Source organism: Geospiza fortis, unplaced genomic scaffold (assembly GCF_000277835.1).
Source record: "Geospiza fortis unplaced genomic scaffold, GeoFor_1.0 scaffold130, whole genome shotgun sequence".
Lineage (NCBI taxonomy): Eukaryota > Metazoa > Chordata > Aves > Passeriformes > Thraupidae > Geospiza > Geospiza fortis.
In genome coordinates, this window is record NW_005054300.1 from 14,442,829 (window position 1) to 14,454,283 (window position 11,455).

The following is an 11,455-nucleotide window of genomic DNA, read 5'->3' on the forward strand; positions in this document are numbered from 1 at the left end:
GGAGCTGGGGAAAGTGAGACTGAGGAGTTAAATCCTAATGGGGATTTCAGGGCCTCAGCTGGAAAATCTCCACAAGCTTGGAGCAATCAAATGCAGCTGAGGCCAATTTAAAACAAAACAAAACAACATCAACAAAAATCTATCTGTTCTCATGGCAGGGGGATTTGCAGAGCTGTTGCTGAACAATAGCTCTCAGGGTATGAAAGGCTTGCTCGGAAGTTACCCCCTTTTAAGCACGTTAAGGTATGTGGTGGGCAGGGTGTCTGCATGTGCAAGCATGTGTGAGAAAAAGACGGGTGTTTGTTTGAATAAGAAACCCAAAAATAAACATGTAACATCAGAGAAGTCTTTCACTGTTTAAACAGAGCGCTATCTGATATTTCATACAGTGGTTATTTTCTGGCCCTGCCATAAAACCTGCAGGATGAGTGAGAAAAAGACCTCTGTCTTTTTTGTTTCCCAAAATATGTATTTTCTCTGACCAGTGAGGCATTGTTGTTTCATATTAGGTTTGTCCAGAACGTTGAAATTAAAATTTATTAAATGTGCTAGTTAAACTTTCTTATAGATTTTGCAACTAACTCAAAATTGCATTTAGTAGCTTTCTCATGAGTTGTTGCTGTATTTCGGATTTGACATTTCGTAGGTTGATATCAGTTGTGTAAATCCATGGATATGTGGGAGTTCTTTTCCTACTAACTGTATCTACAGAACTAACATATTTATATAAATATTTATGGCTAAGTGCCTTTTAATCCTCAGTGTTACACTTATTTAAAGTTTGCCATTTCTGCTTGCACTACTGTCAATAGACTGATTTGTTAGATTTATGTAAAGTGTGTAGTAAATCTTAACACAAAATTTTAATTACTCCTTTTAGCAATTTAAAAAAGTTTCAGCTTTTTCTTGCAGGGAAGAGACTTGGATTTTTTGCATTTGCTTCCCTTTTTCTCTGCTTCCAGGTAGGATATGAAAAGTCTCAAGTGAGTATATTACCAATTGTATCACATAATCTTTCTCTAACTTAAAATGCCCTGCATATATCATGTGTCATTGCAGAAGAGAATTCAAATTTGAATATCATGGTAATTGTATTTTACAGAAACCTACATTCCTGATAAAATTAATATGAACATTTGTATTCTTTCCCTTTCTATTTTTGTTTGTTTGTTTTTGTTTTAAGGAAAACCTCATGCTATATTCATTCAAAGGTTTCTGAAGCTTTGTTTTTCCCTAGAAGATGTCCTAGATTTTATTCTTTAATGTTGTCCCTGATTTATTGGATGTCCATGTTTCCCTGGATAGTACCATCTTTTGAGTTATACATCATGGGAGTGACTCATTCCGATGATGTATTGCATTAATACATCATCAAAGCGCCTTGCTCTGCTGTTGCACTAATGATATGTTAGTGTAATACATCATCAGAGTGAACTGCACTCATGATGTATTACTCAGATGGTGATGGCATTCTGTGAAGAAAAGGTTGAGGAGCAGGTTCAATACAGTCACAGGAGAAAAATTAGTCAATACAGAGTATAACTGTTTCTCCAGTAGTGATGCTGATGCTAAATTAGCACCATAGCCCCTGATCTGTACCCTTGCAGAAACACTGAGACATGCATTATCCCCGAAAGAGGAATGAATTCAGAACACTCAGCTAAAGGATTTTACAGAAGAGAGGAGAGGTGTAACCATACATATCACTGGGAAGCTAAAGGTTATATATATAGCTATAATTACTGGCTACTGAGAGATCGAATGAATCAAATGGGGCCAAAAAAAGACCAAAGTGTAGATATGTTCAGTAGCTGCCTCTCTGGTGGAGAATGTGACACACAGGGAGACAGAGATATAAGGGCTATAAATATGCTGTCTGAATTACAACAGCTGCCACTTAGAAACCCCAAGCAGGGATATTTAAATATTCTGAGACATGTAGGAAGGCTATGCTATAGTTGGCTTTTTTTTAACTTTAAATTAGATACTTTTATACTCATGCTATGTCACAGGCAGAACACCACTGTCTCAGTGCTGTGTACTCTCTCATGTTCTCCAGGTGTGCTCAGTAACAGAAAAATTCCTAAGTGTGCACAGCTGAAATACATAGAAACTAAAAGGTATTAAAACTTTTGGTGTTCAAGTTCCTTAAAATTGTGTTTTTCAGAGGTTAGAAGGACAAAATAGTGTATGGGCATGTATGGCTGGAAATCCTGCAAAATCAGACTTGTGTTATGCTGATAAATTTGTAAAAGTGACACTTTATATAAGTCACACCTAATTTCTTTTACTTGTACATATCTATCTCTTGGTTTGATCTTGGGAAGGAGGTTCTGGCACAGCTACCTTCTGAGTTCACCTTCCAGAAAGGGGGAGGTGAAAACAGTGTTATAATGAAACCTGTCAAGTTTGTAGAGAAGAGAGAGAAGGTATTATTCCCAGATTTATTTATCTAATACAAGGGATGGGCTGTGACATACTTTTCTATATGAGAACAAAACATAATACAAGTACAAAAAGTGTTGTGGCATGTTGTTCATGTCCCTACAGATCTTGCTTTCCCACCTTCTCCCTCCTGCTGTTAACTCCTAATTGCCTTCATTTTTGGCAGCTGTTTTGCAGCTAGTGCAAGATGGGTTTCATGCTCCATCATTCTCCCTACCCCTCCATTCCTGCCCTGCCCCACCTGCAGAGCCAGGGATGTGTGGGAGTGTGCCAGGCCATAGCTCCAGGACCCTCTTGCAGAAGGGTCTGTGCACAGCTTGTTGGTGCTCTCCTTGCCCCAGAACCTTATTTTGGCTGAGCTGGCAACACAATCAGCCAGCAGTCTGGGTCACTGTCATCTCTGAAACTGGAGGAGAAATTTCCTTTGAAATCCCCTCTACTATCATGTGGGTGATTCCCACACTCAGCATTGCCCACATAGTCTCCTTGATGTCAGACCAAAAAAAACCCCAAAAATCCCAAAAGGCAGCTAAATCTGTTTTGTGTACCCAGTCAGTCTGAAGAGCAGCAGTGCAGTGAGGGTAGTGCCATGAGGTGCAGCAGCGTGGGGCTGTCCTCCTGACAGCAGGAAGGGACCACTCTGCCTGTCTCAGCAGCCTCCTCACAAAACTCTGTGAGGACTCCTACTCCTGGCTCTTTCATGCTGTATTATATAAGCTTCCAAACTAGTCCTTCTTTCTTCCATTTCTCTCCTGATCCTCTGTCTTCTACAACTTGCAGAAAGACAGGGTGAGAGTGGCTTAAGATACTCTTTTGTTCTCTCTCTCTCTGTCTTTTCCTTTTATTCCCCTCCTCCTTTTCTTCTGTTCCAGTTGTTTACCGCTTCCATTCCAGCTCTTTCTTTGTATAGGTGATTGCTTTAGAATTGTATTATGTGGTCAAGATACACTTTAGATATAAGTTAGCTTTGAAAAGAAACCATATTGTTCCCATTCTTAAAAACGTCACAATACTTTGTGGCGATATTCCCAAGATATTTATCAATGCAGCAAGTAATTGTTTCTCATTATTTTCAAATATTGCTAGACTCTGCTGTCAGGAACTGAAATCACTCTTTCAAGCTTTTATTTGGAAATGAATACTTGAAAGCTACTCTATATTTCTATCACTTCTGCAGGTATTTTCATAACAGTGCTCTCATGATCCTTTAGAGTCTCTTTATAAGAAACCAAACAATAGACAAGATTTTAAAAAGAAAACCAGGAAATTAGTGAACTTATTTTTTGTTTGGATTTCTGATATCACTTTTAGACACAATAAATTTGATGGTTTTCCATAAGGTACAGCAGAAACATTTTAATTTTTTTTTCAGTATTAGTTTCAGCATTCAGATTTAATATCTGATTTTCCATTTTCCATTTGTGGATTTGCACTAAAGCCTTAATGTTGCTTATAAGGCTTATTTAGAAAAATTGCAGATGTCATGAAAAGTAGCCAGGTTCCCACTAGATATGTATAAAATATTATTTCTGTATCCCAATTAGTGGTAATGACTTTTAATAATGCAAGAACTAGAATGTACCCTTTGGGTCTGGACAAACTAAGCCCTAGTTTTTAATGTGGCTCATACACGTGTTTTGTTTCATCTAAGACAATCTGCCATAACATAGTACAAAACAAGATGTTCTAATTTTCTATAAATAAAGCTTGCTTTGGTTAAGATAGAAACTGCCAATTGCAGAAATACACACGTTGTTCATAATTTATAAACAATAAACACTTCTTTTGGCAGGCTGCCATGCAGTTCCTTTCTGCTCAAGGTCTAAACTGTGAATGAGAAATGATGTGAAAGTTACAAATGGAATGGCTGAGGGACCTGGCAGGGTTTGAAGTGATATTGGTGCCAATCCAAATCCATGCTAGACTCTGTTAGGATAGGCCAGTTCAAAGATGTAGTACAACTTACTGGAAGTGGCTATATCAATGAAATGTCAAGTGAAATATATATAGTAGTCTAATTGCCATGTGGTAATGACAGAATATTGCTGAGGCTTTTCTCATTCCTGCCTTTCATATTGTGGCAGAGATGCAGATAAGCAGTTGTGCATCTGGATTTCAAATGGTTGAAACTTCAGTTAGCTTTATGTTTATAAGGGTGATGTTGGATAAAATGAACCTTTCTGGGAGAAAGTGTGGAGAAATTTAGGCATCAGATGAGCCATAACTGGCAAATTGTTGGACGCTCATTGCTTTGAACTTGAAAATGGCCCCTTTGAAGCAATTTGCTTTCCATATTGATTCTCCTCTGCCATGCTTTATTGCAGCTTTGGCATGGGATCACCTCTGGAGTTGTTTCCTTCTTCTCCTCCTCTCCCAGTCAGCACAAAGCGGATACCCTACTGAAATGGGTGCTCCAGGCTGACTCATGTCACGTGAATATCATGATCAGGCTTTTCATGGGAGCAGTGGACTGGTTTTCTTGTGCCAGTAATCCAAACACTTATTTCTTCCCACTCCTTCAGGGGTGGGAGAGTGCTAAAAATTCAGACTGTCTTATTTGTCTGAAATCAGTCAGATTTGGGTGGGAGAACCTTCTTTTGAAAATGTTTATACTTCTGTCAAGTGGTCAGCATGTCACTGCTCTCACAGCAATCTGCACTGCTAGAGCTCTGCTCCAACAGGCTCTCCAATTTTCCTGACCTGGCTGGGTTTAAGCAGCCTCTAGCATTTCCTTGCCTAGTTCAAGAGTTTTCCTGAATATTTTTCCTATAGCCCATTGCTACACTACAGTGATATATGTGCTTGACCTGTTTTTTGACATGCACAACACATTTTTGTCTCATCAGAAAGCACACATACAGTTTAGTAAAGCTCATATATTTATTTATTCCTTTTAAGTGTCAATTTTCAGTGAATTAAGAATCTGAACATTATTTCTGTTCATATGCAGAATCAGGCCCTGATTCTGCAGTCTGATACAGTCTCTGAGTCTCCCACATCTGTAACTTATCCTCCTCTTCCTGGATAATTTATATAATGAAATTGTAATTCTCCATTGATCCAAAATCAGAAAGTCCATTGATTTTTGTCATTGTACTGTTTCAGAAATGCTTTGTTACACTGACTACAAGACTGAGTTGAAACTCACTGAAGTCAATGGATGTCCTTCAGCTAATTCTTAACAAGCACTGAGTCAAATTCTAAAATGCATCTTTCTTAAAAAAAACCCAACAAAATAACAGCAAAACTTTCTCAAATCATCAGCAGAGGGGTGCTGTAGGCAGAAGACCAAATCCGTGTGTATGCATGCATTGTCCCTCAGGGACGTTTCCCCAGAATTGCAGACAGCAGTATAATAAATCAATTATCTGATTAAAACAAAAATAATTAATATGCAATTATGACAGATGTCAGGCCAATTAATATGTAAATATTCATAAACTACCTGACAAGTTGCACATATGCAAGTAGAAATCTTTAAATATGAACACCCCACTGTGTTTGTTGAACATAAGGGCAGGATGTTTCTAATTTGGTTGGGGAAAATAGCAACATGTATTTCAAAATAATTTTGTTTTCGTTTATCAAATACACATTCCCAAGAGTGAACAATGAGCTGTGATGTGTATAAACAAATAAAGTCTTTATGTGTCTCAGCACTCCAAAACTTAAAATGTTTGCTTAAAATTGGCAGAACTAATATAAATCCAAGAGTCATTCAAGCTATGATAACATTAAAAAAAATGTATGCGTATTCAGTTAAGAAGCTGCAGTTCTTCACCAAGCTACCAGGTTTAACTAATTAATGACTCCTTAATTATTAACCTGGGTTAACTGGTATATCCCCATCAATCATTAACTTTTTCATTCATTGATCAGTTTGTCAATTCAATGCATGTTAACCGCCCATAACCAGATTTACACATTAGCTACTTTTCAGGTAACCTACACAAATTAATTTCTTTTCTGGGTTAATTATTAGCTAATTCCCTTGGAAATTTTTCACTAGTTTAATTATTTTTTGCCTTGCATTCATTATCTAGTCTTCAGTTAATAATTGTAGAAACTATTTTCTCTGTTAATTTTTAACCAGACATCCCTTATTCACTATTAAATAACCCCATCAGTAGCATATATGTTCCCAACTTTAGTTTACCTTCATATGGGTCTCATCACCATGTGTCAATAACTTATCCATGCATTTGACAACTCTATTAAATTTAACAGTCCAGTATCTAAGCTGGACTGAATTCTGTCTCTTTTCCTAATGCTCAACCTGTCAGAACCAAAGTGCTACTCATGAATGGGTCATATTCAGTTTTTGAACAAAGCATGGACATAGTAATTTCTATGACTCTTCTTTTTTTTTTTTTTTTTTTTTTTTTTAAGATGTTTAAGGCTGAAGGTTTCCTCCAGCACTGTCATAGTTGGAAAGGAGACTTCAGACACTAGTAAGTCCAAAACGACTTTTTTTTCAGGCAGAGATAGCTTCCTTAAGAATATGTGGCAAGACAGATGAATAAGAAGAGCATTGTGAAATCTCCAGGGTGAAAGACTTAAAGGACAACTCTTCTGTCAGGATTTTTCTCAATATAGGAGAAGAGTAACTCTCACGGGTAATTAAATCCTTTTTTCTCCTAATGTGGCAAATTTCATGATTGGATGGCTGGAGACCCATCCTACTTTATGATACTGGTGTCAATTTCTTCATCTGCACGATGTGGATATTGCATAAACATGTATAACTAGAACTGGATACAGTTTCTCTATTAAAACTTTTCTCCAGGAACAGAATCTTTTCTAAGAGAGTAGCTATCAAAATATAGCTTTTAAATTGCAGCAGATATAGGCCATACCAAAAAGTAGTACAAGTGCCCACAGGGAGAAGGTAAATGCCGGACCCCTGTGAGGTACCTGCTCTTCTGAAGCCATCAGTTCGATTGGTGCAATATGAAATGCTTTGCTGTTTGTAAATGGCTCTAATTTTCTTTAATAATTTTCCACTCCACAACCACTTTCCCCACCTTATCTTCAAATTCCTTGTAGAAAATGATGTTTCAATTATATTTTTTCTATGGGGATGGATGACTTTTTAACAGTGACATTGCAGAGTCATTGGGGTTTCAAAACACTGGTATTTATATTGAAGTTACAATTTGTTTTGTTTTATTTTTAACCAAAATTATATGTTTCAAATGGGGTAAAGATGATTTCCTAAAAAAAGAAGAAAAAGACTTAAGATACTTGCTTTCAGAGGTGGTGACTGATATGAGAAGACAGAATGCAGCAGAAAATAAATGGAAGCATTTTAAATTCAATTGTTTGAAATGTTGTTATTTTATTTGTATATATTAATCCTGTCTCTACTGAATTTTCATAGAAAATATAAGAATGCCTATTGCTTGCTAGCAATTTAATCTGTTTTACATATATTTAAATAAATATTAAAAATATTTTTTAAAGTGCATCTATAGACATAAGAGAGAGACAGAGGTGCATTTTGTTTTCCTCCACAAAATTAAACCCACAAATGTCTCTATAGTGTTTACACCTATTTTGATATCAAAACCAATTATTGTAAAATTTTTTAGAAATTATTTTGGACCACAACTTTTTTTTTCCTTTGAGGAAGTAGAATAGGAGCATGATGTTTATTTCGTGATGGATGTTGAGAGAATAATGTATTTTTCAAGTTTCATCCTTTTAATTAATGTAATAAGATAAGTTTTTAGACCTTTCCATGATTGGTTTTGCAAAGCAGAAGTTCCTTGGTTCTGGTTTATGTTAGTATCTACATGATGATGACTTCATCCTCTTTGATCATACTTTAGTAAGGAATACCCTGTTCCAGTCAGTGATATCACAGCAGGAAAAAAGAAATGAAAAGGTAAGTTTCACATATGTCTTAGTTAATAACAAGGCAAAGGAAACACCAGGCATGTAAAATCAATTTCTTGAGAAGCAAATTAATTTATTAAAAGTTAAACATGCTCTGGGTTTTATTAGGATCAGTTTACTGATCTCAGTGCATAGAGACCAAGACCTTTTCTTGATATGCAAGACTGAGTCCCTGGTCTGTGATTGAGAATGAGTATGTGGCAGCAATTTGTGTAGCAAAGGGGTGACAGGAGACAGCAATTTCCCTGCCCTGATATTTTCTTTATGAGAGTTCAGAGTGGGGGTCTGGGTAAAAGACAAGGAGAATCATTAGCCATTCTCAACTCAGACATTAAGCAAGCTGTTTGGCTAAATAACCAGGACAGTGGTGTCTGCTTGCTTCAGTTTAGTTAAAAAGATGATTACGTTTCAGTTTATTTGCTTTTGGTTATCAAAACCCTTTCCGAAATTATTCTGGGAAAGTTTTTCAAAAGAGCCTAAGTGGCTGAGCACGAAGTAGTCCTGGATAACTGAAATGCTTCAGAAAAAACCTGTGTGACTTTATTATTTCTAAGCACGATGCTGCAGTGTATTAAGATGCTAAAATTTATATACAGCAATTTGATAATGTTATCTGGCATTGGTCTTTCATTTCTTAGCATCTGGCTAATCTAAATATGAAGTGCGGTGTATACCTTCAATGTCCAGCAGCAGTACCAGCCCCGTCATCTGGGTGTGTGTTACACAGATCTTTGAAATGCTCGGGAGAGAAATCCCCAAATGCCTACATGTTAGCTATGGCTTCACCTCAGTGTCAGAGATATCTCTCAGCAGTAAAGAAAATCTGGTAGAGAACCTTCAAAACCATGCATGTGATTAAATGCAGATCTAATGACTATGCAAGAAATTACTTTCATGGGCTTAAAGACATTTCTTTTTGAAGGTAAAACAAACCATGAAATTAGGTGATAACAAGGTTGAGATTTATACATTTAATCCCTTCTAGGCAAATCTCTGGATGAATTACAGTCAGAGGAAACTGTCTTAAGATAGCCAATATAACTAGAAGAATATTAAAAAAAAAGGTATTAAGAAGCTAGCATAAAAGGGGGACGAGGGGGGAACCCTCCTAAATAAGTCAGAAACTAATGAAATTACTTAAGAAATATGGCCTTCGGTTATGAAGATAAATCCATAAACAGCCCTACGTGCAAAAAGAGGTAATTAAAGATTTCTGTAAAAGGAATAAAAGTGAAGTGAATAACCAGACAAAAATCCAAAGAGAAAGGTGAATTCTATAGTAGCCAAACGCATCAAAGGGCAAACTATAACCAGGTAGTTAAACTAAAATAGTTTGGTAGGCATTTGTTGCAATTCTTCTGCTATTTGCAAGTCACCGAGTGTGTAGGGTGAATGTATATCAATTTCCCTCAAATATTTTTTAGGTAAAAAGCTATATTCATTGAAACTAAAATAAGTTTTCATTGTTTTGTAAGGTAGACTTGCTACCTTAAAGAAGTGGCTGTTTTCTAGGTGCAACTTAAAAATAACCAAACTAAACCTTTTCCAATACAGAGAACTGTAAATAATGTTATTAATATTAAAGGATTTGAAAAAAAATAAAAAGTGGAGCTATATTTTAAAATATTTTTCTCACATACTTTATTCCAACCTTTTTTTTCCCTTTCTTAGGGAAAAATAATCTGTCTAACCTAAAACAGATTGTTTTGTCTGTATGGGAACTTCTGCAGATTTGATTAACACTACACTGTCAAGTCTTGGGGTCAGGGTGGATTGTATTAGAAGCATGACAAGTAGTTAATGAATTTGCATTGACTAATCCATACAAAGCTAAAGATTTTTCTGTCAAGATTAATGTCCAAAAAGAGTAGGACACACTATTTGATACATTATCTTACACTGAATCATACTGTTATTGGACACAAGATTAAGGAACTATGTTATTTTGTCTTATTGCATAGCTATACAACTGGGTTTAGCTATGACACTGATGTATAGTCATTGCTTTAGGAATTCATTTAATCACCAGTAATGTCCTGCTGTAATTCCTCTGTCTATGATGTGTGTACTGGCAGTAGCAGAGTCACTTCCCAGTCTTGCAAACGTTCCCTTTCCAACCGTTCCTGCTGTGCAGCCATTCCCAATGCAACTTGGACTCAGAGATGCTTGGTCCAAATTGTGATCTATGCCTTCAGTGTAAGCTAAAGTGTCCAAAGACCTGGTGATCAAACACTTTAAGCTTTCAGATGCTGTCTAGATGTAATGTGATTAAAAGAGCTGCTGTTCTTTAAAATTCTAGTGGCCTAACTGAAACGTATACTCAGTGATTCTGTGAAATCTCAAGAGGCAGAATTTGGTGAAAAGAACTGCTGGAATGCTTTTTCCAGGGAAGTTAGGCATGATATTCCTGTCAAAATGGTAAGAATAAATAGGTGAAACTCTGGGTCTTGAAGATGGAAAAGGATTAAGAAAGATGTCTTATCAAACTTTGAATAAAATTCCAGAACCTGTGTAAAATAAGCAAGAGAGTCAAGGTAGTATCATTCTCATAGGGGCTGTCAATTAAATACTGATGTAGAAGCTACAGTCCACAGTAACAGTAATGAATGCAGGAAAAGTACACAAGAGGAGGGAAATATGGCAAGATATTCTCCTTGCGAAGTTTTTTTAAGATGACCATTTTTTTTAAGGAATAAACCATATACAAGTTTATTTAAAGAAAAAGTCTTGCAAATTCCAAGTTGACATCTTTGGTAGATTCAGTTGTCTGTATTGTATATAGGAATGTCTATGTAACCAAAGCCAAATTCCCAAAAAATAAACAAAAATGATTACTGTGTTCAATTAAATATCAAGTTAAAACATATTTCTTAGCAAGGAAAGGGGTCATTTGGTTATTTTCTTTTTGGTTAGATATAGAAGATAATAGCTTGATCATTCTTTAAGAATATTTCTTAAGGAAGAACATGGAAGAACATGAATTATATTTATTACAGGGTATCTTAATATTTAGAATGAAAACACTGGGTTTATAGAAGTTTAAATGGAAAAGGTAGTTCAGTTCTCAGTAAATAGTCCAAAAAAAAAATATATTAGGATTTACTAGGGAAAG

General features: G+C 36.1%; 1 long non-coding RNA gene across 1 annotated transcript in view; it reads left to right on the forward strand.

The window, feature by feature from the left end:
* Nucleotides 1-222: 222 nt before the first annotated feature.
* Nucleotides 223-11,455, forward strand: part of LOC115948815 — a 13,432-nt gene continuing 2,199 nt past the window's right edge. Inside the window, exons 1-2 of the long non-coding RNA XR_004082584.1 lie at nucleotides 223-243; nucleotides 913-962. This is a non-coding gene — a long non-coding RNA (uncharacterized LOC115948815). The remainder of the gene's footprint in view (nucleotides 244-912; nucleotides 963-11,455) is intronic.